This window comes from Sciurus vulgaris, assembly GCF_902686455.1.
Source record: "Sciurus vulgaris genome assembly, contig: HiC_scaffold_289_arrow_ctg1, whole genome shotgun sequence".
Lineage (NCBI taxonomy): Eukaryota > Metazoa > Chordata > Mammalia > Rodentia > Sciuridae > Sciurus > Sciurus vulgaris.
In genome coordinates, this window is record NW_027632763.1 from 186,319 (window position 1) to 192,318 (window position 6,000).

Genomic DNA, 6,000 nt, shown 5'->3' on the forward strand with positions numbered 1-6,000 from the left:
TCCTGAGCTGTTTTGAGCATGAAAGGGTGTTGTATTTTGTCCAACGGTTTTTCTGTGTCAATTGAAATAACCATATGATTCTTATCCTTAGGTCTGTTGACATGATGGATTACGTTTATTGATTTACGAATGTTGAACCACCCTTGCAATATTAATTTTATCATGTGAATTTTAAAAACCCTCCAGAAAGATGCTGCATCATCACCTGATCTCATCTCCACTTACACGCCTGCCGTGTGGTCCTGAAGTCCCTGTCCAGCATGTTGCCTGCCTTTCTAGATGGACTTCATTAAAGTTATCAGAGTCAAGCACATCCAGGGGCAAGATCTGGGCCAGACCCAGGCCTTTCAGAAAGGCCTTCCAAGTTGCATCCTGTCACTTCTGCTTGGTGTCTTTGGGAAATTGGAAGTTCTGCATTCGAAGAAGCCCAACCTATCTGTCTGTATATAATGACTAGCACTGTTGTCCCAAGAACTTTTGCACAGTCCCAGCCACGCCGATGTCACACCTATGTCCCACCTAGAATCGATGCATGCCAGTCTCCTGCCAGCACGTGCACGTCAGTGCAGACCCAGGCATCAGGCCTCCAGTCCCGTTAGCATGCATGGCCCTAGAGATAAGTTTGGGAGGAGCTGACAGTTTATATATGGGATTTTTCAGTCCATGAATATGCCACATTTTAATAATTCAGATATCCTTTCTTTCAATAATGTCTCACATTTTCTATGCAGAGGTTTTAAATATATGTTTATTTCTACATTTTGGTTATTTTGATGCTGTACTGAATGTGGGGGTTTAGGTTTTGTTTTCTCATCTTTTCTAATTGGGATGTAGAAGCAAGGTCAGTTTTTGTATATTGACCTTATGTCTGAGAAGTGCTATCGGGTTGGTGAGGCAGTTACTTTTCCTCAGGAATCTCTGTGACATTTGCTCCTGTGAGGTGCTGTTGTCAGCAGGTGCCGCCTGCCCTTCTATCTCTGTTTGCCTTTCTTTTATTTGGACTTGTCTGGTGAGGCTCTCATGCTTTATTATTTATGCATTCATTGTCAGCTTTTTTTGGTGCATGCACATTATCAGATTATAAAAATTTTCTGCAATTTCAAGTTTGCCAAAACATTAAAAAGTTTTGTGTGTTGGTTGTATTTTATTAAATGCACATCCTCTGACTAAGATAATCTTACATTTCTTCTGCTTTATTCTGATCGTGTGTTGGGTTATAGTCACTTTTCCAAGTGGTTAATCAGTCTTAGAGTCCTAGAATAAACAAAACTGGTCAGGAAACATTTTCCTTGGATATGTTGTTGGATTTGATGGTTATATTTCATATAGGACATTCGTGTCTCTTTTCATAAGAGATATCAGTCTGTGCTGCAATTTTATTGTCCTATAATACTATTACCTAGCTTTGGAGTCAAGAAACCATAGACTAAGTTAGGCAGTATTTCTTCTTTCCTTTTTCTCAGAAAATTATCATTTTTAATGTCTGACCATATTGGTGTTGTGTGTGTCTTTAAATGCTTAGAAGAATTCACTGTCAAAGCCACAAGGGTATATGGAGTTTTCTTTGTGAGAATAAAGTCACATTTTCAAAGATTTTGTCTGTTTCCTCCAAAGTTTTCAGTTTAACAGCATAGAATCGTCACAATTCCCTTCCTAAGCTTAGGTGACTGTGGACCCTCCGCTGAGCTGACGTTGAACTTCTCTTTCCTGAAATGGGCCATTTTCTATGTGATTGATTTTGCTAGGATTGTATCAGTTATTAGTCTTTAAAAGTAACTCTGATCCTTTTGAGTGTTCTCCATTTTACTTCCCCTATTTTATTGATTTGTGCATTCTCATTCATTATAGAATTTTGTTTAATCTGCTCATTTTCCCCTTGAGATGGATACTTAGGTTGGAATTTTTTATGTATTTAAGGATCCAGGTTTCCCTCTGAACTTAGTTTTGACTTCATCCATGATGAAACTGGATGCCATGTTTTTATTTTCATTCAGTCCAAAATTTTTTAAAATTTCCTTTAGGACTTGTTCTGACCCAGGAGTCAAAGATGAACGCATTGCCTATGTGCGAGAATTCAAGGTTTTCCTCTTGTATTTTGAAATTTGTTTATGGTTTTCTCCACAGTGGTCTGAGAACACACTGTGCCTGAAGTCAGTACTCGGACCCTTTGGAGACCCACTCTGAGGCCCAGTAGCTGGTTACCTTGGTGAATGCTCCTTTGCATTGGAAGCGGCATGCTTGGCAGGAGTGGGTGTGGGCTGCTGTTGGAGCCCCTCAGGACAAGGTTCCCAGCAGTGCACCCCACCCTTGGATCTGCAGGCACCTAGTCTACTTTCTCACCCTCACAGAGGAAGAGCACGGCCGTCTTGGGCAGCACCTGATTGCCAGAACACTTGGTGTCTGTCTTCCTCTTTCCATCCTTACTCCTCTCACATAGGATCTGATGTTACACGACATCATTTCTTTTTTGATAATATTAGGTATCTATTGTCAAATTACAGAAACCTCACATTTTAATTAGACCTATTTTTCTATTATGTATCTTATTGTTTTCGCTACAACTTTACCATCTTTTCTGGGGGATGTGTGTGTATGTGTGTGTTTGATTTATACTGCTGCTCCTTTTCTAACATTTTGGACTGACAATTTAATTCATAATTACTTATTCATTTATATTGATACATAATTTTTAAGGTTATAGATTTTTTGTGCACACTGTTTAGAATATATCCTACAAATTTTGTGACATATTGCTGTCAATATCCTTATTTTTCATATGTTCTGCCATTTTAGTTGGCATTTCCACTTGGGCCTGTGTTGTCAAATAGGACATTTGCATGTTGTGCATGCTTTCACTTTTGATGGGCACATGTTAACACTGCGTATGTTTGGGGCTTAGTCTAACACCTGAATACTGATACTTGATTTATTGGGGTGATGGTGTATCTGTCACCTAGGACATATGTATTTCTTGGTGTTGGGAAGTTTCAAAATCCTCTCTACACCTATTCTGAGGTTTCAAACTAGTAACTCCTTGTAAGTGGGAAGAATGTCCACTGTATTCTGTAGCCTGCTCACCCTTCATGCAACTAGAGGCCAAGCTCTTGGAAGCAAGGCAGACACTTTCCTGCTTGGTGGGTTGGCTTGTGGGGCACAACATGCCCGTGTCCCAGGTATTTGCCTGGACCATGAGTATAAAAACCTCCTCAAGAAAACCCACTTTGCCTGGGCACCTCCACCCCATGGTGGGTCTGCTGTGGACACTCATATCCAGGTCTTCCAGGAGCACACAGTCGGTCTCCAGCTGCCCATATGCTCACCTGGCCTTGCTGCTGGAGCAGATGCTCTCGGAAAGCTCTGTGCTGCTCACTCAAGTCCAGAAGTGACCCGGTGTCTCGGAAGTAAAGGGCAGTGCCTGGTGCTACCCCAGTTGGCATCGCTGCCCAGCTAGGGGTTGACCCTTCAGCAGGGAAGTCTTCCCAGGAAGGCGAGTGTGGCTCCCCCGTCATCGCTTCCTTCTTGGTCACTTGGTGGCATAATGATATTAATCATTTAGAATGTAAACACTGAAACCATGTCCAGAGAGGAAGACTTACCCTTTCTGCTCCTTTGTTCCTTGAATCCAGAGCGTGTTGGTCAAACTTTCTGAAACCCTTGAGGACGTCCTTCAGTCATGCAAGGGGCAGAACTTGAGCAGACCTCTGTCCAGCTGGGTGAGGCCAGAGAGTACCAGCGGCCGGTAGGCAGGCAGACCCCTGCACACTGGTCAAGAGTCGTGGGTGGTGCCTCTGGCCCTGTCTGTCTTCTCTGCCTGCTGACCAAGGCCTTTCTCTCCAGTTTATGGAGTCTAAGTTTCATACACTTAATAGCGGCTAGTGATGCCAGAACTCCTTTGTGTAGTAAATCTCTAGTATGAGACAATCTCAGTTAATTATCAGCATAAAGCAGGGAGAGGTCACTTTTTTAAACATGGCCATAAAGCCTGCATGTACTTTGATAGAGCTGGAAGGATACAGTCCATTAACCTTTGTATTGTATTGATAAAATTATATACCTCCCATACACCCAGGGGGCCCTGCTCCAGGGGCCTTCTGAGGAACCCTGACTGCCCCAGAGGCATGGAATTCAGCCTCAGGCAGCCCAGGCCCAAGCACAGTCTTGGTATTTATTGAGAAACATGACTTTTGAGGGGAATTCTGGGTGACCACCAAGCCATCTCTGCTTGCCTTTGTTAGCAGCTGGCAAATTCCACCTGAGTGATATTCTTCTGGCTCTGCTCATTAAGTTCTGGCTGTGTTTGGATCAAGAACTGGGCTGCTTTACAGCCAAGGTGAAGAAAGGGAGTGCTGAGTGGTGGCCAGCAGGGAAGCCAGGGGGAAGCTCAGGGAGAGGGTGGGAACAGCCCCACTCTTTCCTTGCTCTAGTGAGGAGACTCCGGATAGCCAGGCACCACCAGACCAGAGCTGGCCACTGTGATGAGGGACCTTCTCTGGGACCTAGCTATAATTCATCTGTTTGTCTGAAGTCCAGCTTCTAAAGTCCAGTTTCTAAAGGGCTTAAATGGAGGATTCAGGAGGGGACTGAGAAGGTGATGTGTGATATCACTGAACAGGACCCTGCCCAAAGCACCAGGGCCCTCACCCAGGGGTTCCACAGAACAGTATGTCTGTAAGAAAGGCCCAAATATGATGTGTGGTGGACTCCAGGTTCTGCCCTGGGGCTCAGGCCAGCTCTCTTTGTATTTTGTGAACCAGTGAAAAGAAGTGAATTCCTTCCCTCTTCAAGGGCCTCAGAAAGAAGAACTCAAGATGGTGAATGAGAGTTCCTCTACATTATCAAGCTCCCAGCCACCTGGCAGTAGAAGAGTGGAGTCCAATCCTGGCAGGCAAGGAAATCAAGTGAACTTTAGTGCCAAGTTCAGACAGGAAAGCAGGAGTAGGCTCAGCATCTGTTCACCTGAAGGAGACCTGATACCCTAATCCAACTTCATCTCCTCCTCCTCCAGCATGACCCCGACTCCTATCCCTGCGGCTGAGACGAGGCTCACCCCATCTTCTCAGGTGCTGTGTTCTGTCGTGATGTCAGTGTAGCATGGCTACAGACACTAAGTCTGTTTGTGACCACTGTGGGAACCAGAGTAAAGCAGAGCATTCTTGCCTGGGCTCTGCCTGGACACCATAGCAGGACACAGCCCAGGAGAGGCATGCCCAGGGCCAGTCACAGCCTGGGGATGAAGAGCTGTTCCTGCAGGACTGCTGCCACTCAGGCCTGGCCCCTCGGTTCACCCCTGTTCTGGGGGCTCCCTCCAGCCCAAGAAGCACACTGATCATGTCTGAGAAGAAGGTAAACACGGTACTGACAAGGTGGCATTGAATGATGGCATTGCTGTGCACACCAGATGTGGGAAGACAACATGGGCATGTAAACAAGGGCTTGGGTGGCTTTTACAAACATGCTGATGGGGCCATGACACATCATCCTGGCATGTGAGGTGACATATTCAGGACACAGAGAGGGAAGCAGATGGCCAGCCCTCCACGATGGTGGCCTGCTTCCCGTTTCATGAGGAGATGTTAGACAAAGATGACTGGGCATTACAGACTAGTTGTCAAAGTTTTATAAGTGCTCGGCTCTGATGCCATTTATCTAACTTGTGAAGACCACCCGAGGAGCAGAGCGGACAGGAGAACGCAGGGGCCTGCCTTATTCTAGAGTGCATTTGCCTGGAGCTGGGGAACTGAAAAAGCACTTTATGCTTTCTTCTTGCTTCCAGGAGGGCTGCATCTTCTGGCCCCACAACTAACTACTTTCTACTTCAGTTTCTAATTGCAAATGCTTGAGAGAAAGTTTATTGGCTTCACTTCTGGAAAACTGGTCACACAAGAAATGCACAACTTGGCAATCGGGGCAGGAGCCCCTGGGGCAGAGTGCCCTCTCCACAGGACTCAGCTCCATCTTATGGGGTGCAACTTAAGAACGGACTGATCACCACTGAGAAGG